Source organism: Diabrotica undecimpunctata, chromosome 9 (genome assembly GCF_040954645.1).
Source record: "Diabrotica undecimpunctata isolate CICGRU chromosome 9, icDiaUnde3, whole genome shotgun sequence".
In the NCBI taxonomy this organism is placed as follows: domain Eukaryota; kingdom Metazoa; phylum Arthropoda; class Insecta; order Coleoptera; family Chrysomelidae; genus Diabrotica; species Diabrotica undecimpunctata.
The window spans coordinates 13,557,369-13,581,119 of record NC_092811.1 but is presented as its reverse complement, the minus strand read 5'-3'; the positions used below and the strand labels follow the sequence as shown (position 1 = coordinate 13,581,119).

At 31.3% G+C, this 23,751-nt stretch overlaps 1 protein-coding gene and 1 long non-coding RNA gene across 7 annotated transcripts in view; both read right to left on the bottom strand.

Moving 5' to 3' along the window:
• LOC140449565 (mushroom body large-type Kenyon cell-specific protein 1-like) overlaps window positions 1-23,751 on the bottom strand; it is a 477,667-nt gene that overhangs the window by 342,794 nt on the left and 111,122 nt on the right. The gene's annotated exons all lie outside the window — the stretch shown is intronic.
• Window positions 12,136-23,000, bottom strand: LOC140450224 (uncharacterized). The gene is made up of 3 exons (XR_011951989.1): window positions 22,556-23,000; window positions 22,253-22,376; window positions 12,136-13,741 (listed from the first exon to the last, which is right to left on the bottom strand). It is a non-coding gene; the product is annotated as an uncharacterized lncRNA (long non-coding RNA).

The following is a 23,751-nucleotide window of genomic DNA, read 5'->3' as shown; positions in this document are numbered from 1 at the left end:
AATTACAATTAAGTCAAAACATCACAAATCCTGGACTACCATAGGTATCCGCATATCAGCCAAGAATATGCATTCACTACTGTACATCGACATTTACTACCAACGTCTTGGTCACTAAATATTTCTCCAAGTACAGAGAATTTTTACATCTAAAAGTTATTAAAACAGCTTAATAATGTCATATTAGAAGCTCTATGAAGCTCTAAAAATGTTGCAAGAGAAACTTGGTCCATAATACACGATCTTCGAAATAAAAGTAACACAGCTCAAACATGTTTTTTTTCAAAACACTGAAAATCTAAATGAATATTTCGTTAATGTGAGCAAAAATATAACATCAACTATTTTACCACAACAAGATTCTATTTCCTATCTCCCCAATTCGCAAAAGGTTTTGAGTTCATTCTTCATAAGACCAGTTGATAAATCTGAACTGATTCACACAATCAACAATATCAAAAGCAAATCTTCCTGTAGTACTGATGGACTATCCATATAAAGTTTCTTAAATCTCCCAAAAAATGCGATGGAAGTACTGGTCTCAGTAATTAACGATTCCTTTAAAAAAGGTATATTTCCAGAGTGCCTAAAGACAGCCATTATTATTCCTCTTCATAAGGGTGGTGAAAAATCGAATGTATGCAATTATAGACCTATTGCCTTACTACCGGTCCTAACCAAAATTATTGAGAGACTTATAAAAGCCCGACGTAAAATGCCAAAGCTTTTGATTGTGTAAATCACGACATTTTCATAAGAAAACTAAATTTTTACAGAATCCGAGGTATTTCTTTGAATTGGTTCCAATCTTACTTGAGGAATAGGAAATAAATAGTTAGAGCAAATGATACTGACTCTAACCACAAAAGCATTGTATGTGGAGTACTACAAGGTTCAGTATTGAGTCCTCTACTTTTCTTTATCTTTATAAATGATATCACTAACTTAAAAATCGATGAAAATTTTTTTTCTTTTTGCTGATGATACCAGTATTACCTGGAGGAACTCTAATATTTCAACTCTTTATGCAACTGTAACTTCTGATCTACTAAAAATAAATACCTGGTCCGACTCTAATTTACTCTCTTTTAACGTGGATAAGACAGTAGCATTATGCTATAAAGGAGCTTAACCCTTGCTTCTTAATAACAATAACAGCCAGATCAGTATCGTTGATTATGTAAAATTTCTAGGTATTTTTATAGACAGCAACCTTAAATGGTCCCTTCATATCGATTTGTTAAGTAAGAAACTAGCCTCAACCTCAAGATTTGTTTCGAAGGAAATCAATTTAGCATCTTCCAAAATAACATATTTTTCTTTGTTTGAGTCTCGTCTTCGATATGGCCTTCCTTTTTGTGGTTCTAGTACAACTGTTTAATCGGATGGTATTTTTAAATTACAAAAAAGAGCAATACGGTGTCTTTTTGGCCTCAGTAGAATGGCACATTGCAGAAGCTACTTTAAAAATCACGGGATTTTAACTCTTCGCTCTTTATATGTTTTAGAAACTGTTGTTTGTTTAATTCGTAAATACCTACGTGTTTTTCAGCAAGACCTAATCATGATTACTGCATCAGAAATTCAACTTTTGATATGTATTTACCGATCTCGTCCACTGAGTTTGTAAAGAAATCTATATTACATTTGTCAAAAAAATTATACAACCTCTCTCCTTTTGCAACTTAAATCTACAACTTCTTTCCTTCAGTTTCGTAAATTGACAAAAGCATCTATCTGAAAGACCATATTATTCAGTTTAAGAGTTTCGTAACGAATAACTAAGAAATCACAGTACGTTTAGGTCAAAGCAACTAAAGTATTTTTATATATATTTGGTTATCACATGCAGCAACTTAAAATTATTCGTTAACTAGTTCGTAAGGTTTTATTATGCAATTTGCAATTTAGTTAAATTTTGCAATGCATTTTATATTTTATTATCTTTTATTTTGTGATATTGACGATTTATGTGATTTTGGTAAATTTTAAATATTTAGTGTTATTTTCTTGACTGTTTTTAAGCTTTGTCCATAAAATTGTACAATTTTCGATGACAATAAAGCATATTTATATCCTATTCTCACTCCAATCGTTTATTCCACTTCCTTCTAAGTTATTTTGTGCTTATAATTTTATGCATATTTTCGATAAATACATTTTTATTATGTTTATACTTATTTTACATTTAATCACTTGTTTATACGCCATAAAAATAAAATCTTAGAATCAAATCCGGTAAGCCGGGCCTGTCGCGAAGTCGACCGTCCACAGTTCTTTCATTTGTTTGTTTCAATTCAAGGTCATCTAAGCCAGTCGATTTAAAAGTCAAACCAATGATAGTCTAATGACGTTAGCATTCCAAAATAGGAACCATGCATATTCTACCAAATTTAAGTTAGGAGGGGAACGAGGTACGCTCACATTCTATTGGCTTTGGCCATGGCGGCCGACCAGGCTGGAAAACCAGTTTGTAGATAGTTAGACGAATAGTTTGGTTGGTCCCCATGCATGGCCAGCTAATGTTTTTAGTACAGTTAATAATGATAATTATGATGACATTTAATTTGTAGTTGATACCATATTAGTAGATTTATTCAAGAAAAAATGGGAAGAACCCAATTCTAACACAAAATAAAAAATTTATTGATAATATCAGTGGTTTGTGTTTCATTTTGCATTATACTTTCAAATAAATCCCAAATTTCTGTATATATTATATATTTAATAATTGAATTGTCCAAGAAAAAATATAAGGGGTATTTTTGCAGAAAATAAGATTTTTGTGTCACCTTTTAGATATGATATAAGTATAATATTATGGTTTTTGCAAATACATACAAGGGTTTCTTATGTCACTTCTGTTTGAAAAATTAATTATTAGGAAATAGTTTGTCAGTTTTTTGTGATTAATAATAATTCCGGCCATATTAAGACGTAGTACCTATATAAATATTGGTTTGATCAGTTACCTTGTGTTTACATCTATTAAGAAATAATAAAATCAATCATTCCAACAAAGAGCAAGTCGAGATATTTGACAACTCTTTTCAGTTTATCTTTTAAACTTCCAAAAATTTTATACTTAATCGTAAATTTAAACTTGAAACAAAAACAATCATCCAAAACAGCGTCAAACAACCTCTTCCTGACGTTCATTAGGAAGATTATGGATCCTATAAATACAGAAAGCTTGGGGAGTTGTTAACTATACTATCACTATCACCTCTTAATGTAGGTATACTTCAAACTCCAGACTCATTGATATTAGAACTGACATAAGAAATGTTTTTACTAATCTAGAAATAAGTGAAATTAAATTCCATTCCGTGCATTTAAACTTGAAACAAAAACCATCATCAGAAGCAGCCTAAACATCCTCTTCCTGACGTTCATAAGAAAAATTAGGAGAGTTTGGAGAGTTGTTACCGGTACTAGCACTACTCCTGATGACATCAATAGACGACGTCATAAACAATTTCGTGAAAGCACTTATCCTCTCCTGACAAATATACTTCAAACTTCAGACTCATTGATCTTACAGCTTGCTTAAGCAATGTTCTATACTTATCTAGAAATAAGTGGAAAGAAGGGCGTTGAAGATGATGCTTTAATACTAAGTTGCTCTGAAAACCCTGTAATAAACCACACATGGAAAACGACTTTGTGGTTTGTCAAATGCCTTTAAAGTGGCGATCTAAGCAATATTTTTTTATTTTTGTAAAGGGGATCGAATCCACATCTTTCAGCGCCAAAAACGGATGCACTCATCTCGGAGCTACCTACGCCGATAAGTAGCCCCGGACTACCGTAAATCAAATACACATGTAAAAATCTACACTATGCTTAGCCACATCACAACTGATCCACCACACGGTTAGATTTATGATGCGGCTACAGCGCTCTCCGATTCCGAGGTGAACACCATTGTATCCAGAGGACGAATGATTATACTCTTGGCACAGTGAAGTTTCTGACAGAATTTCGTAGGAATAAAACAAAGAGAAAAGAGATAGACCAGAGGAAGAGTCACAAATGAATGCCACTGCTGAGTGGAATAATAAAAATATAATGGAAACAAGCTGCGGGGCGATCCTTCGTATAATAGTTGTTATAACATATACAATAAGCCAATTGAAGTCACTAAAAGAGAAATCAGAAAGGTGTCTTAAGGATTTCTGAAGTAGATCGGCAGGAAGATAGAGACAAGACAGATAAATAAAGAGCATATACGGGAATTTATTGTAGTCAAACATACCACAATAGACATTTGAAAACTAAGAATAAATGGATAATTTTGAAACTTCAAGAATAAAAAAAAATATGACGATCAAGAAAAGACTAGATTGGAATCAAGAGAGAATGCAAAAGAGGCATAGAAGAGGATCGATGAATGTACACAATCGCTACATAGTAGCGATTGGGTGTGGGACTTGGATATATTTTCTGTTATAGTTTAAAAGGCATAATCTCACCATGAAAATATGTATTGTACCAGTGTATCAGTATTTTCTTAGAACTAATGCTACTACATAAAAAAGAAAGATAAAAAATTTAAAAAAGGAAGCATATATATGCATATACGAATGTCCCTTCCAATGATCAGGATGAAACTGCATTTTTACTTCTGTGATCACTATGACATTCGGAAGTTTGCAGCTTTTAAACTCATAATTACTTTTCAAACCGATAATAACACCACATAAATCAATACTATATAATATCGAAGGACGCGACCAGATTTTCTATGTCTTAATCCACTTTGAAGACTACACTCTCTATCCTAAGTTACCTTTGACTTTAACCTTCTTTGATCTACTGGGAGAAGAGGAAGAATACAGTGTACTCAAAGATGGCAGATTTAAGCTTGTTGGAAAATTCTTCAGATTTATCGAAATTAAGAGTTCCCGAATTAAAAAAGGAGCTAAAACAGCGAGTACTGAGCACTAGCGGCATAGAAGCGTATCCATTAACTAATCTGCCGCATATGGACACTGAAAGTCATCCCAGAGGATTGGAATGTAGGAATCATATTACCTATATACAAAGGCGGAGACAAACGATTTTGCGAAAATTCTAGAGGCATAACAGTGTTAAATGTATCCTACACGATATCAGGAATTGTATAAAGTCGTCTTGAATCATTCCCGGAAGAAATAATTGGTGAATACCAAGATGGTTTCAGACCAAAGAGGTTAACTATCAACCAAATACATATGTTAGAGGTATACATGAAAAATGTGCTGAATATAACATACCAATTTACAACTTGTATACTGATTTCAGGCGTTTGATGGAATAGACAAAAAATGTTAAAACAAAGCCGAATAAGTTGGTAAAACTTATACAAATGACTTTGGAGGGTTTCAATGTCATGGTAAGAATAGATGGAGATATAACAGAGGCATTTGATATTGAAAATTGAGTTAAGCAAGGTGATGCCTTATTAACAACACTTTTTAATTTAACTTTAGAAGCTATTATCAAAAAACTAGTCAGGGGAGAATGGAAGAACTTTGTTAAGCATGCCAATATCCAAAAAGTGTTGAAAAAGTATTGTGGCGCCATTAGAAGAAATAAGAAGGTATGGTTATGGAATTATGTAATAAGTTGTAATTATAGGTATCACAGGCCCTACTAAGATTAGATAATCTCCACATACTAGGTCTAATAATGACAAAATTGAAATTTGAAATATGTGTAAGTTATCAAAATAAATTAATTTTTTTAAGCACTCAATAGATTATAAAATAATTACAATATTATGTATTTCTATTATGAAACTATATGTTTCCACGAAACTACAAAAATATCGTTAATCAGTAGATACTTTAAATAGTGTAAATGGTTCAAGATAAGTTCAAATTAATCAAAAATTTTTTAATGACAATCGTTAGAAACTACACCCTACTTAGAATCTTTTTAAATGAACCCGTTGGCCAGTGAATATTGAATCATATAGCATTATTTATGATTATTTGGATGGTGATAATCAATTGTTAACTTTCTGGTATATTTGCGAGATCTACGTGGTTATTTCTGTTGCGTCTCTAAACTTATTATTTTTGAGAATCATCATCAACATAAGTGGCTCGACAATCCGTTGTGGATCTTGGTCTGCTCACAAAGAAGTCGCCACTCCTGTCGATTCCTGGCAACTTCCCTCCATCTTCTGACCTTTAGAATCAGCCCCATATATCAAAACCGCTCTTATTAAAGTCTTGTATATAATGAGCTTTACTGCACGTTTTATATTTTTATTTTTTAATTGTTGCTAGAGACCGTAAACAGTTCTGTTTGCTATTGCTATGCGTCTTTTTTATTTCGTCGCTTGTCGTGTTTATTGCGTTTACTAGCGATCCAAGATATGTGAATTCTTTGACTTGCTCAAAGATATGCTTGTTAATTTGAATTCACTGTCGGATATTTCCGGGGATTTTAGAAACCAACATTTGGTTTTTTTTTCGTTGACGACAAGTCCTAATTCACTTGCCGCATCCGCATGCCTTTTAAAACACTGCACTATGTATCTCATACTTCTGCCCACTATAACTATATCGTCGGCGAATGCGAGAATTTGCGTCGATCTATTAACAATAATTCCATTCATTCTAATATTTAATTGTCTGATTGCCTTTTCCAAGGCAATATTAAAGAAAAGACACGTCAGCACGGCCCCCTGTCTTATACCATTATTAACGTCAAAGAACGTAGAGTTTTGTCCTTCAATTCTAACGCATGAACTTACGTTTTGCATTGTTAGTTGGGTCAACGTAACTAACTTAGCTGGGATCTTAAAGTCTATCATTGCATTATATACTGCAATTCTTTTCACACTGTCATCGGCTGCTTTGAAGTCGACGAAGAGATAGTGGGTATCTTTGTTATATTCTAGTGACTTTTTTAGAATCTGCCTATCTGCTTCAATTTGATGTGTAGTTGACTTTTCAGCAGTAAAGCCGCATTGATATTGACCCACAATATTCTTTGTAAAATATTTGTGTCTAAAAAATTTATTCTGCTATATAAGTACTATTAACACCAACTAATTACACCAACGTAAATGCAAAATGGGAACAGGCCACAGAAATTAAGGCGAGAATAGAACGAGCTAGAGCAGCATTTAGCAATAAGAAAAAGCTCCTCATAAGCAGGGATTTGTCTCTTCCCCTAAAACTAGGTCTAGTTAAATGCTACACTTTTCCGATCTTACTGTATGGTGTGGAGGCCTGAACGCTGACGGAGACGCTAACGAGAAAACTAGAAGCATTCGAAATGTGGGTGCACCGACGCATTCTTCGTATATCCTGGACCGAACATGTCACCAACATAGAGGTAATCCAAAGAATCGGAAAGGAGAAAGAAATCGTGAATACAATTAAACAAAGAAAGCTTGAATATCTAGGCCACATATTGAGACACGATAAGTACCGTCTACTGCAATTGATTGTCCAGAGAAAAATAGACAGTAAGCGAGGGCCAGGCAGGAGAAGACACTCGTGGCTCCAAAATCTGAGGAAGTGGTTCGGGCTCACATCGGTCGAACTATTCAGAAGCGCCGCAAACAAGATCAGAATTGCCATGTTAATAGCCAACGTTCGCAACGGACAGGGCACTAGAAAAAGAAGTACTATTAGTTTATGGACTGCTGCAAAAAGTTGATCACCACCTTTTTTATACATTTCCGAACAGATTTCATCGATTTCTGGGTGTTTATTGTCTTTGAGCCTTAGGATGGCATTTGACACTTCTTCTCTTGTTGGGTCTTCACTGTGTAGTTGACGTTGTCGATACGCAGAACGAAGGTAATACAGCTCACTCAATAATACAAAAATCTGTAACTAGAGATAAAAATACTGGATGTATTTACGTTCCCCATTAATACATTTCCCCAATTCGTGAAGCCAAAAAGACTGGCAAACCGTTTGTGGTAAATGAAATGAACTTTAACGATTTCTTCGATATGAAATCACTTGAAGAGAACATGAACTATAATATGGCGAAAAATGTCAATGGCAGTGTTATCAAGACCGGTGACATCAAAAGTATTAGATTTACCAAAAATTCTGAAAATTACCAATATCGAACCACATACAAAATTGGGAGAAAGCAGAAGCTATTGTTCAACCCAAAAAATTACGCGGCAAAAGAGACAATCAAAGAATAGACGAAATTACCTTAAAGCAAGCTTACAACAACAAAATACCAATTTCAGAACTTAAAAAGAGTGATTCACGGCGATTATTGGAGGCTAATCTCGCACCAAGGTACTATGAAAGCTTTTATAATAATTTAATTTAATTTTTGTTATTAATAGAAAAGTGACTATGTAGTATTTAGAAATATTGTTACACTTTTTTGCTATTTTAATAAACATTTTTTTAGAAATGTATAATTTCGTGTTTTATTCATTTTGATATAATTGATAGTTAAATTATTTTCTAGACCCATAACGTCACTTCTGCGAGGGTAGTAATTTTTAAACGTGTATATTTTTATAATAATAATTAGTGAGATATTTACTGTTATTTTAAAATAGTTTAAATATTCTCAATTTATCCGAAAAGAACTATACAATGTACTAGGATATTGAATTTTCAAATGCTGAAAAATTACATCAGATCCATGTGATGTTATAGCACCATAGGTGCAATACTGTGACAAAAATCGATAATTATCATAGTGACTTTGTTTCATTACCTATACACGGTTCACAATTTGTTGATAGCTCACTACAAGTTTAACCCTAATTAGAAAACTGAAATACAGAGAGGATAGGCAATACGATATAATAGTAAAAACCAACCTAAAACTGACGGTTTACGACGTTTTTGACTAACCCACCTTATATCTGAAGGAATACAATACCTTATAATCCTATTACGGGGGTATTTTGAATGGTTAGAAATGAACGACCAGTGTCGTAGAGTGTATGATTGAAACATTTATTTGAACTAAATAAATATATTTTTTAAATTGTACTTATGTAAATTGTATTTTTTAATAAAACTTATTTATTTTATTCAAAAATAAAAAGTTTCTTGCCATTTGTAAAAGATACATTTATTTAATTAAATAAAAAGGCGCCAAATGTCGCCTGGCAAAATTTCCAATGTGTTTTAAATGTATCCATTATTTTCGAATCCGGAGAAAACTAATAAATATTTTTGAAAAATTTAAACGCAGAATGAAAGATTACATTATTACTCAGTGCAGAAAGTCCCTAAAAACTTCTACAATGTTTATTTTAATATATTCTGTAACAGGGGTGAAAATAAAAGAGAAAATATAGTATAATTTTTAATTGAAAATATTGCATGCAAAATAAACTTTTTATTTATTCTAAAAAATATTTCATTCTGCCTTTAAATTTTTCAAAAATGCTTTTTAGTTTTCTCAGGATTTGAATAAAAAATGGATACATTTAAAACACATTGAACATTTTGACAGGCGACATTTTGCGCCTTTCCCCTTTTATACCTTACGATTACAACTACTATTACTTACCTTATATAATTACGATTAGAAAACTATTCAAATTCAAAATAAATAGGATCAACTTCGGAATCCGAGTCGTCTTGAGGGTTAATAATCTCTACGGTCGCATCAATTATGTTATCAAGATCCCACATTTTTTGTTCTTCTTCTATTACATGTCTTACTGCATCTTTCCAGTTTTGTTTTGTAATATGTTATAAAGACTCGTATAACAATTCACGTACAGCTTGTATTTTATATGACGTATTTTTTCTAGCCACATAACTTTTCATTTGTGCCCAAATGAGTTCAATTGGATTTATTTCGCAGTGGTAGGGTGGAAGTCTAAAGACTGTGATGTTTCGCCTTTCCGCAATTTTGTCAACTACGTATTTCTTGAACTTAGATTTGTGTTGCCGGGCAATTTTTAAAAGTTCTGCTTTTACCATTCCATCTTCGTAAGGCAGATACTTATTCCGCAGCCAGTCAAGAATATTCTGTTTCTTCCACGCATTCGTTAGAAGTCTTTTTACTAGTCGTGAATGATAAGGTGCATTATCTAATACTATAATTGAATTTGGTGGTATGTGTTCAATCATTTGCTCAAAATACTCTTCGAAAACATCAGCTGTCATCTCCTCGTGATCGTGCTTTTGGAATGAAATTCCAACAAACCATGCTTAACAAATCCTTTTTCACTGCCAATGTGAGAAATTATTAATCTACTGCCTTTACCAGAAGGTGGGGAGATACCAGTAGACCAACCTTCCATAAAGGCTTGCCTGGAGCTTAATATATTTTTATCTGACCAAAGTTTTTTTAGAGTATGACCTGAGTTTACCCACGTTTCATCCTGGTAGAAGATGGGCCTTTCTTCAGCCCGGAATTTTCGTATGAATCTTAGATAATTTCTTCTCCAACATCATCTTCTCCTCCCGGTCAATCAAAAGTGATTTTCGGTCTGATTTCTCCCACCGGAAATTTAATTCTTTTAAAACTTGCCACAATTTAGTTCGTCCGATATGAGGCAAATCCGGTTCGTCTCTAACTTCTTGTAAAATTTTGTTTAGGTTTGGTATTTCTTTTTTGAAAAAAAAATCCATGAATTTTCCTTCGAATACCATTTTTGGCAAATTCATCAATTTCAATAGGCTTTTTCCCTCTCTTTAAGTTTTCGTTTGTGTTTGGGTTAGCTATACCGTGTTTTTTTCTTTCTGATAGGAACCTATATAAAGTTGACTCTCCTACGCCAGTCATGTTGGCACAACTTTCGACTATGTTGCGAACAGTGTTTGTGGGATTCTGAGAAACCAGAGCACCGTGAACATTCAGGACAATAGTCTTCTCTCTTGGTGAATAGACAGACTTACTGACTGTACGCAACAGTACCGGTGTAAAACTTGATGATGAAGCCATTACAAACAATCCAACAAAACGGGCACGAGCGAAAGGTACGTATATGTTCGTAGGTATATGGAATAAAAAATCACTCACGCACTGCATATAATTCGCAAAAGAAATATTCGAGACGCTAATTACTGCCGTAGACGCGGAAACACCGACGAGCCGTAAATTACATGCGATCAAAAACGTACTAAACAAAAAAATTGTTTTCGTTCGTAATAACTTCACCTTTTCAAGTTAAGTTTCGAATATAATTATATTATTAAAAATCTGGGGAATTCCATCTTAATTATCTTGCAACGAATAGTACCTTCGGATATGAATTCCAGGTTTTCTAGTAAAGTGATTAAACGCGAAGATTAGTATTGAAATATCCAAAGAGATAAGGTATTCTTATTTACAAAATTGTTAATGGTTAAATTCTTATTTTTAATAATATAATAACCAACATTAGTCGTGAAAGTTTTAATTGTTTTTTTGCTAAATATATTAGTATTAAAATATTATCAATATTATATATAACAGTATTAAAACATTATATTATTATTTAATGAATAAACACCTTAGGAACGCCTATGATTTACGACCGTTTTATGAGTTTGAGGCATATTTCGTGCTCTCAACAATTTGTGAACGAAGAATATGTAGTATTTAGAAATTTTGTTACACTTTATTGCTATTTTAATAAATATTTTTTTAGAGATGTATAATTTCGTGTTTTATTAATTTTGATATAATTGATAGTTAAATTATTTTCTAGACCCATAACGTCACTTCTTTAGTAATTTTTAAACGTGTATATTTTTATAATAATAATTAGTGAGATATTTACTGTTATTTTAAAATAAAGTTTAAAGTTGTAGTTTAAATATTCTCATTTTATTCAAAAAGAACTATACAATGTAATAGGATGTTGAATTTTCAAATGCTTCTCCATTTGAGGTTATAACACTGTAGTTGCAATATTGTGACAAAAATCGATAATTATCATAGTGATTTTATTTCATTACCTAGTTTTGTCTTGTTATGTAAACTCAAAAACTCTAACGCAATTATATAAAAAAATAATTCTCCAATTTTACCCAACGCTAACGCACGCCCATAATTACCTTGATACTACTGCACTATTCTATAAACACTTAATCTAGGAACCATTATATTCCTAATTTTATTTGGAAGGGGTCCGACCGCAGACACCAGATGGACGAACACTCACATTCTATTGGCATTGTTTAAATAGGACTAGTTAGACAATCCTTATGGAACAAACGTTTGATTTTTATTCTGCCGTTATATGGCGGCCTCTAGTCATAAATTTAAAAAACTATTAACAGAAACTTAATTCTCAGCAGGATTCTATTCGAGTATATTTTTACCTGTGTGGTAACTTATGCAAACCTGTACACGGGTGCCAGATTGTGAAGAAAATATAAGATTTTAATAAAATGCTTATTGTTATTATCGTTGTATGCGTTTTGTGAAACATAACTTGACTATTTCGAGCGAATATTTCAAATTGTTTTTCTACTTTGAGACTTGATAAATCTAAACCGGTTAGTAATCTATTTAAATGAAGCAGTTAAATGCTGCCTTTTTTTAATTTTCATTAGTTTACCAGATATTTAATTTGGTTATATGATTTGTTAGAAAAGGATTAAATATTTAATTGAAATAGACTCGACTGCTATCGTCTTAGAACACTCATGCGGAGGTTTATTTTTTAGTCAAGACTTGAGTTTTATCATTGTTTAAAAAAAAATCTTTTTAAACAATGGTTTTATGTATGTTTTGAGAAAATTAAATTTTCAATCTTTTAATCTTTAAAATGACGTTTGAAAATATAGTAAATTTATGGGTATGGTTTTTTGATAATGGTTTTGAAACAAATAAACAGATCGATATGCCACAACAAGAGGCAACACATATTTAGGGACAAATTAATCTATGTGTTGGGATAAAAGGAATAATAATTAAAAACTTTAATAAATAGTACCCTTTATTTTATTTATTTATGTATTTTATAATATACACACCATTTTTGTATTTCTGTTTACATAAATGAGAATGTTTTTTTCAATCAACTCGCCCGATATGACTGTTTATGCAAAAATTAAATTCGCGTTATTTTAATAGTTAGATAACACTTATGAAAATTCTAATAACTACACCATAGACAATATTAACAAAATAATAATTCAAGGTAAAAAAACAAAACAAAATTGTTTACATTAATAGTTATAGAAATCGATTGTAACATTGTTTGCATGAACTAAAATAAGCAATGTATGAGTTGGATCTATGTATGAACCAGCAATACTAGTTTAAAAATATTAGATCGATGTTTAACTACAATGGTATCAAGTCCAACAAACGTTATGATAGTAAAGTGTTCAAGAAAAACTGCAGCAGAAAACTGAGTTTGTGGCTTTCGTGCAGTTTGTACAGATTTTGTCCTAATCTTAACCAGTCTCTTTTTTTAGTGCTGTTATGCGAGTTTTAAGAAGATTAATCCGTATTTGAGATGCATGTAATCTCCTTTAAAGTGTGTGATAATTATGAAATCTTTTTTTCTTGACCAATGGTGATAACGGCATATCTAAAAAGCTCATCAACAAAATCGTCAAGTTCAGAATTATCACTGTGCGAAACAGTATTGGCACTGGTTGATGGTTGTTTTTCTATTGAATACGTATGAAAAACGCGTGGTGTCGTTAACGAACCTTCCTCTTCTACCTCACTATATTTTTTTGGTATAGCAGTACTGGGTAAATATTTTGCATTTAGATATTTTTGGTCAAAATGCTTACTGCATAGATTTTTTTTAAATCGGGTAGCTCCAGACTTTCCAATGCAGCATTACCTACAACAATATTATTATTAACACAACTGAAAAAAAGCAACTTTCTGCACAATAAATTAAAAAAATAAGTTCTGTATTTAAGATATAGATAACTTGGCAGTTATGCCAATATATGTTTATATCTATATATATATATATATATATATATATATATATATATATATATATATATAAATATATATTATATATTATATTATATAAGAGTAAGAAAAAAAATTTTTAGATAGGAAAAAAAAGAAATTAATTACTATTTAAATGGGAATAAGCCACAATTAAAGGTTAAAATACGTTTATTGACGTTTTAATTTCCACTTCGGAAATCGTTCTCAAACATGTTTGTTTTTTAGAACGATTTCCGAAGTGGAAATTGAAACGTATTTTAACCTTTAATTGTGGCTTATTCCCATTTAAATAGTAATTAATTTAAAATGCCACAAGAAAATAGCTTCAGAACAATATTAGGAAAAAAAAGATCCCATATCACTACCAAAAACAAATTTTTGATAGTCCTATGGGATCTAGTCATGGATGATGTTATCAGTGATTGTATCAACAATTACACTTTTTTCATTCCTTTTATTAAAAGATATGTAGATGATTTAGTTTTGGCACTTCCTAAGCACAAAATTAATGAAATAGTCAACATTTTCAACAATCATAATCAACATATACAATTTACAGTTGAGGAAGAGGTAGATGATTCTCTAGTTCCTTAGAGAAGGTTTCAAGTCCAGTGCTTTATACAGGTTGGTGAATTGTTTGCAGTCGGTAAGTTTGGTATGATTGATTCGTAGTCTTCTAATAGTCGATGCTTCTCTTCTAGTTATGAAGTCTAGGGAGAGATGACCAATAAAAGATTGAAGTTTATGAAAAGTTGTTTTGCTCTTTTGCTATAAGTTTTGTCAAATATCCTCTACTGACTTTTTAAAAACGAATTTCGAGATTCGTTAGCTAGTTGAATTGGGGTGACTTCAGTCACCCCATGGTTAGTAGCTTCTTTGGCAAAATTATCTGCTGTTTTATTACCAGTAGTTCCGGTGTGAGAAGGCAGCCATATGAGAGAGACTTACAACGTAAGCAGAGAAATTTTGGTATATGTCATGAATGTTTTGAACTAATAGGTGGTCAGTGAAAATTGTATTGACTAAATGGATATATGAAAGTTAATCTGAACAAATGGCAATATGTCTGTTTTGATGGGAGATACATTTAAAAGCCAACAGAATACTATATAGTTCACCTGTGCAAACGTTGCATATTAAGGGTAACCGAGATGATCTTACAAGTTCATGTTTAGTGGTTACTGCGCAACCAATACCAGTGGTAGTTTTAGAAGCATCTGTATAGAAAATTAAATTCTAAAAATGCTTTCTTTTTAAGAAGGTTAGAAGATTCAAGTTTGTTAAAAATGGTGAGAGGTATATATTGAAGGGAGATCTTTAGCCCAGAGGGGAAGTAAAGTTAGAGGAAATGAACTAGTCTGAAAAAGGTCAATATTTTTAAGTAGTGGACAAATTAATTGAGGTATAGGTTTTAATATAAGGTGTTGGTTATTGTTAGTGGAAGAAGACGCCATTGTGGCAATTAGGGAATGAACGGGATTAAATGGATTTGCGGATGTTGATGCAGCATACGAAAGTAGAAGTGATTATCGTCTTAGGGTAGGAGAAAGTTCATTAGATTCACGGTATACACTCTCAATAGGACTAAAGCGAAAAGCGCTCAGACCTAGAAGAAGTTTTATCGGCACCCCATTGAAGATGACTGAGGGTTTTAAAACAAACAAACAAACTTTTAAAACAATTGGTTTTAAGTTCATAGATTTGACTCTTTCAATTTAATCTGGAGTCAAACATAAAACCGAGAATTTTACATTAATTAACAGCAGAAAGTAGAGAATTGTTAAATAAAATTTTGGTTAAGGGAGTGAAAATTCTTCTGGAAAATTTTACTAATTTGGTTTTGTTCTCAGTGAGTGATAATCCTAGTTCGTTAGATCTATCTTGAAGTAGATTTACTACACTTTGTATAAGTTTATATGAGGTTGGGACCTCACCAGGGTTGAGTTACCAGTGGATATGATAACATTTGCCATGTTATTATATCCACTGGTAGCTTTAACATCCTAATATATAAGACTAAATAATGTAAACTAAATTGTAACATATAACTTTTAACGGGTTTTTACCCAGATATTTAGCGGCTCAAAACATGTTCACCTAGACACCGATGATGGAATATAGATTCCAAAAACCTTTTGTCTTCATGACAGCCCATTTGGGTTTTTTAATTTATATACCTTTTATAATGGATTTTAACAAAAATTTTTTTTTGTAATGATTTTTCTTTTATATTAGTATAGATTAGGGCAAGATCTTTCATTGACGATTGTCAGCGGTATGTCAGTGGTAAATTTACTGGCTTCATTTAGAGGGTCGTTGGTGCCTAAGAAATTTTCGAGAAATTTTTCAAGATAATTCTAGAAAACCCTAATTTTTGTAAATTTATAGGATTTGAGTGCAGCTTTTAGTTCGAAATAGTTTATAAAAGAGTTCGGATAATTGGTATCTTGTGAAACTAAGGATGAATAAGGAAAGGGTGAAGGAAGAAAAGAGTATATATGGTTACGTCCAGATTTGTTCCAAAACTTTTATTTTATCAAGTATAACCTTTTGATTAAAAAAGGGATTGGATATTTTAAGGTTATTTTTTATTAACAATTTATTTTTTAAACTAGACTTGGGCTAGTATTTGAAGTACATAAAGTTTTCTTACTTAATTAAATATCGTGTCTAAATTTGGCAAAAGATGAAGTAAGAATATACAAAGAGCAGAAAACTCATGATATATGCCTATTGATTATCTGATGTTCCGTATTTCTTAGGGACTGTTCGATTAGTGAATGCGGGATGGAAGGAGATACATTTGAAATAAGGATTCTTTTGGTCGCAGAAAGAAGCCTGCAGATAAAGATGACGGTAAAATTAATTATGACGTTCGGTGTATTAGTTGATCAACGATGTCAGTAGAAGTGAGGAAAATGTAGATTCGATTATTCGAAATGCGAGATTTAAAAGTAATATTTTTTGGATAAACTATTTTACCAATTTCTTTAATATATTCAAATAAAACAGTATTCAAAATGGAGTGCATGACAATAACTTGTCCCCTTTTAGAAAACGAACGGGAAGGAGGTCTAGAGACTGCGGCAACGACATATGATTTTGTCATGATGTGTAGTTTTGGTTACAAAGACCGTAACACAATACCTAAACGTGAGTACCTAAAGGACCCTCTCCCAAACTGGAAAGAAAGAAAAAAAGGATCTCACCTATTTCTTGGGATTTTCTCTGATTTTCTTTAATTAAACCAATATAGCCACAATTAAATTCGACTATTGAAATATAAAACCAAATTTGATACTCGTCTTCTTATCACATTGTGATTAAAGAACTTCGCTTCGTATTGTTAACTCGTCGATGAATTAATTTATCTGTTTAACACTGTTTAAATCTTTAAAATCCATTAGGAACTTTAACAAGGGTGTTTAACCTTTGACAGTTATTTGATGTTTTTTGAATCGATCGTTATTATTAAAAAAACGGTTTGCAAAAGTGCTTTTTAGCTTCTAAACATTTATACTACTTTTGATATTTTTCATGTCATACGGCTGTACGTAGGCTCAATGAAAAGCTGGCGTAAAAGCACAATTTAAAAAAAAAACAGAACTTTCTATAACCACTAACAAGAAACAAGCTGAGATATTGCAGCGGACAGATCTCCCTTGCATTTTTCTGTGGCGATATTTTACGAGTACCATTATTTTTTTGTTTCAAAACTAATTTACTTCTTCACTGTGTATGCTATTGATAAATCGAATTATAAAAATTAGATATTCTTTTACAATGTTCAATTTTCAGCTCTTAATGTTAATAAACAATGAAAATATTTGCAATTTCTTAAACAAGAAAAAAAAATGCTATTTGATTTTCTCTGGGCCATAGAAGGTTTTGGTTTTTTTTAATGTTTTTTTTATTAGCTTTATATTGAGCCTACATACAAGTGTATGACATAAAAAAGTCAAAGTTATTAGAAATTTTTATATGCTAAAAATTTGTTACTCTTCAAACTGATTTTTAAAAACAAATTTATTATATTCTTGATGTTTTTTTTTTAAATAATTTAAAACGAAGCCATAAAAAATCGATTGCTATTTACAAAATATCCCTAGAGTGACTGTTTGGACAAGTACAGTTGTTTAAATAATCGGTCTCCTGGATAAACAAATTTAATAACTCATAAACTGTATGGTCGTTCTGTATGAAATTTAGCACACTTTAAAAACTCATTAACTGCCATAATTTTAAATAGTTGTATTACATATCGTTATGCAAAAAGAAAGTTATTGACATTTATAAATTATACTTTAAAAATAAGGGTTTTTAAATTATCTCGGTGAATTCTTTACGTATTTTAATTATAAAAATATCAATATTAGAGAACATTTTATGATCTATAACTTTTATTTTAACGTTTTATGTGCATAAATTTTTTCACTTTTTACGATTGTTTAAAAAAAAAGCAAAGCAAAATTAGCTAAAGTCTTCACATAATTGTCATCAGCTACCCCTCATATACCTTTTAGAGACTTTAAATATCTGTTTAAGATTTTTTCAGCTTTTTTAGAGTTGTAGATCATAAAAAGTAATGTAACTTTTGAGAGTATCTAAATTAAAATACAAGAAACTATTAATCGAAATAGTTGCAAAAAACCTTATTTTTGCAGCTATTTATGCAAATTTATAATGAAGAGTTATTTATAAATTAAAATAACTCTTTTTTGTGCAAAAACATATAACATAGCTCCTTGAAATTATGGAAATTAATAAGTTATTACAGTGCGCTAAATGTCAATCAGAGCAAATAGTTTATAGGTTATTTAATCTGTTTATAAACATTTATATCTTTGATATCGTTTATGCCACAAACTTATATAGAGGCTAATGAAAAACTGATGAAAAACACACTTCCTAAAAAAAAAGAATCTTCTATGACCATTACGAGCCAAGAGAGCATTTTATATTTAAAACCAAAGCATTTTATTCTTAAAATCATACTTCCATTGTCTATTAACAGTAAAAGATGAAAACTGAAGGGACTCTAAATAAAGATCTGAATTGTGCGATCCAGCTTACAGATGGCATATGCAGTAAAGAAGTAAAAAATTTATAACCCGTTAAAATGATGGTACTCGTAAAATACCTCTTCGGAAGTAGAATGGAGAACCATCTGAGCTCCGTTTTTTTTTTAGATTTGAACTTTTTTAAAATAAATCGCGCTTGTAAAATTTGCAATATCTTGGCTTCTGTGGCACGTAAAACATAATTTTTTTTTAACTGGGGTAGCTCAACAAAAAGTTGTTTAAATAATCGCTTTCCATGATAAACAAATCGTCACTATTTTTATTAGTTACATTACATACCATTATGCAAAAACAAAGTTATTAAAATTTATAAATTTCTGCAAAATCAAGGGTTTTTTGCAACTATTTTGGTGAATTCTTTATATAAAAAATTTATTAAAATCCTTTGTAAAAGTTATATATTTTTAAAAACCCAAACAGGCTGTGTTAGACAAAACGTTTTCGGAATCCATTATTCCATCATCGGTGTCTAGGAGTACATGAATGTAGCCACTAAATACATGGGTAAAAACCCGTTAACAAATAATTAGTTACATTTGTTTTACATTATATTTTATAAATTATTAGGATGTTAAAGTTACCGTTTGATTAGGTAACATGGCGACATATGACTCCACGTTGAAGTTGCAAGTCCTGAGACGGTGTGTCTACGAGGACTTTATGGAAGCAACTCCCTAGTTGCTTGGAATAATGGATTCCGAAAATGTTTTGTCTAACACAGCCCGTTTGGGTTTTTAAAAATATATACCTTTTACAAAGGATTTTAATAAATTTTTTAATATATGGTATACAGCCAAATACAGGAACGTAGATTCCTTGTGAATTCTTCATATATTTTAATTTAGAAACTCACAAAAGGAAGAACTTTTTAAGATCTACAATTTTTATTTTAACTATTTTTCTCTAAACTGGATAAAAAACGTTTTAAAGCAAAAGAATGACCTCTCACTTATTAAAATTGTTTAAACAAAAACAAACCAAAATACCTGTATGTCTTCACAGATTTATTATTAACTAACACTCATATATCTTTTAGAACCTTCAAATATCTTTATAAGATTTTTACGTGTAATCAATGATTTTTTTACAGATGGACTGGTGTATAAATTAGTTCTCTAATTTGTTTTTCCGAAGTTTATTATATCATAATTACACTGGTAAACACACAGTTTGCTGCCGGAAATTTTTTTACTGTTTCTAGGTAATTTGGGTCTGCTGAATTCAAAAATGCCACCAGATTTGCTCCATCAGATCGTTTTCAGGAAATACAACAGATCACATTTCTAACATATAGGGTAATTTAACGCAGCACTAGTTACATATATTATGTAGTGCTGCTACCAATTAAATAAACAAAACACTAATAAAAAGTAAGATATTTATTGTACAATAATGTACTTACGAAAATCATCACACATATCTGCCAAAAAAACTTAACTTTTCATCTAACCTTACCAGCATTGCAGCACAAATCTGCTATTCAGCGTCACCTAAAAACGTCCTTTTGTATGATTTTTTTACAAAGGCTTTTAAAGGACGGTCCCTTTGAAGACTCCAGCAGTAATCCGCCATCATGTGAGTGTCCCATCTCCCCTGATACCTCTCTTCCATCGTGTTGATATCTTGGTGGAAGCGTTACCCTTGTTCCTCACTAAGGTCACCAAGATTTTCTGGTAAACGGAAGTGGCTGTGGAGGTAATGAATTTAATACTCATATGACAACCGTGTTTTTTAAAATTGTTGAGCATTTCTTCCACTATATCCCGGTAATTTTCCGATTTATTGTTTCCAAGAAAATTTTGCACAACTTTCACAAAAGAGCACCATGCATTACATTAAATTTCAGTCATCGATTCTGTAAAATGCGAATCTTTTATAAGTTGTCATATCTGAGGCTTATCAAAAACAAGTATTCAAAACAAGGACGATTCTGGTCTAGGGCCTTTACAAATTGTTTCATCAGCCCTAGTTTAATATGTAATGGAAGTAATATTATTTTCTCTCGGTCGACCAATGCTTTGTTAACTACATTAGCTTCCCCTTGAACTAACGCATCTCTGGGATGCCATTTACTTTTACTCCAGTGTTGGTCCTTAGCCCTGCTATCCCAAAGACACAGGAAACAAGGATATTTTGTAAAATCAACACAGATCGCCCACTGATGTTGGTCATACTTGATGTTTTTTAGCACCAGCGAAATTATTTTATATTCTTCTTTCATTTTTGTAGAATGTCCAATTGGTATACTTCCATATTTGTTGCTATTATGTAAAAGGACACACTTTAAACTTCGCTTGGAACTGTCGATAAAAAGACGCCAGTGATCTGGTGTATATTACGATGCACCAGATCACTTAGCTCTTCCTGAGTAAAGAGTTTAGGACGTGTTGACTCCTCTTCAAAATCACTATCGTCTTCCTCAAATCTATTAGTCTGTAGTTCGTCAGATAACGTTTCGACATTATCTTCTGGTAACGTAGGTAGTCAGCTAAATATTGGAATGAGTATCTGTTCAAGCTGATGTGGAATTGGTCTTATTGTTAAGTTTTCCAGACAAGTTTTGCACACTACATGTGAAGCCCAGATCTTCATCTCCTAAATGAACACCAAAATAGGCTTGATATGCCCTTTTTATAAAATCACAAACTGGTTTTCTACTTTCCTTTACAATGTACTCGCCACATATGTAGCAAAAAACGTCCGAGTTATTTACACAACAACGCCTGCTTGTAGAAGCCATGGTTTTTAGTTGTCAAAAACAAACTCTTGCAACGAAACTCAAGTTCAAACTAAATTTTAGAATAGAACGCAGTTGACTTTATAGGAATTTATTAAGGCCGTTTTATAGAAAATACTATTTACTTATCGGACAATAGTTAAAAAGCAATTAGCGCTAATTTCAAGTTATGGGCATTTCCAAAAAGTACACTTTAATTAGAAGTCACTAGTATGTATTTGTATTAGAATTTGTTGAAGTTGATTTATAAACATATTGCAGTTATGGTGGTGGAATATACAGAAATATAAGAATATTTAAGTATTTGATGAGTATGTTATATCTCGAAAACTAGAGCTGATACAAAGAAAAGGTTTGTATTTTTGGAATCAGCACAGATGAATTAACCAAAATCAGTTGAATTTTTTTCGGCAGCAAGACAAAAATTTTGTTTTGTTGGGCTGTGTTATAATACCAACGAAAACGTAAAATTCAAATGATGAATGAAAAAAAAAATAAACATTTTTTTAAGTTAATTACGTAACGGAAACGGTGTAAAATAAAAGAATATAAAAAGTTTCTATTTACTTACCAGAGTGTAATATCCATGTTTGACAAGCCGAAAGATTTTTTGTCGGAAATCTGAACATTCTTAAACCATGAATTTTGTATGATGATAAACCACATTTGTAATAACAACAAATATTTCCAGCCATCTGTAAAAAACGATTTATTTATTATGGAAGTAACATTATTTTAATTTAAAATCACTTTGTTCAAATATTATCGAATGTATGTATTATCCGCTAAAATTTATTTCTAAATACCTAATTTGTTCATTTCTCATACAAATGTTTTTTGTTTTAAACACACAGAATTAAAATGTTTTACTTACCTCGGACCAAATTTTTGTAATACACTTCCAAATAAAATAAAATATTTAAATTCTTTAAACTTATTTAGATATAGGAAGAATTAGAAGCCACAGTACGTTTATGTACAATTTTAGTTGACACGATATTTACTAGTTGATAGTAATAACTCTATTTTAAATGAATATCTTAAGTGATTCAAGGTCTGTTTTTTGTTACATGTTTAAAATGTTGTAAATAAACCTGTTGCTACTATGTCAGTGAAATATTGCAACGCTGGTGAATTTAATTCAATGGATCAAAAATGGACGTTAAGTTTAGTCTTTAACTTTTTCACATAGCACCATCTAGTATAACGTATATCAAACAAAGAATGGTATATTAAAATCTATTGAGACAGAAAGAGTGGTGACATCTAGTGACTGTCTCAATTAGAATCAAACAAATTTATACATTGCGTTGACTAACTAGTTCTATTTAAACAATGCTATTGGTGTCTACCCAGCGTAGCCAAAGCCGGTTTGTGACCGTTAATAGATGAATAGTTTTGTCAAGAACTAGGATTATTTTTAGATAGGCGGACCATGGTTCCTATATTATAATGAACGGCTCGGCAGCCATGTTGAATTCTTGTAGGTTGTTTGTGCAGTTGTTTTAATGGATAGATACCTATTTTATGGTGGTTGTCGAATAAATTATAATGATAGGAAATAATAAGTTGACGAACAAATAATTATATTTCTATAGTAAATAAGGCGAACAAATTTTGTTAATAAAGAGTAAACCGCAAGATACTACATTAAAAATATAGCAATTTCATAATTTTTAATTATATTTTTACAAAGTTTATAACAAATAATTTATTTAAAATATATTTATAATGTTTTTCAATCAAGAAAAGTAATTGCAAAAATAATTAGCATAATTCAATAAAAATGACCACCAGTAGATTTGATTTTCGTATAGGTATAAGAGAGAAAATTTTGCCGTCAATATTTTCGATTGGTATGAAAGTTTGTTGCCTGGCAATATTCGCGAATTATATTTTGACAGTTAAATCACGAGACGTCAGTCGAGTGATTTTGTCAAAATTTCATAAGCGAAAATTGCCAAAAGGTAACAAACTTGGATAAAACCAGAAGAAAATTTTGCCGGTAAATAATTGTAATTGTAATTTTAAATATTCGACAAGATTAAATATACAATTATTATAAGCTAT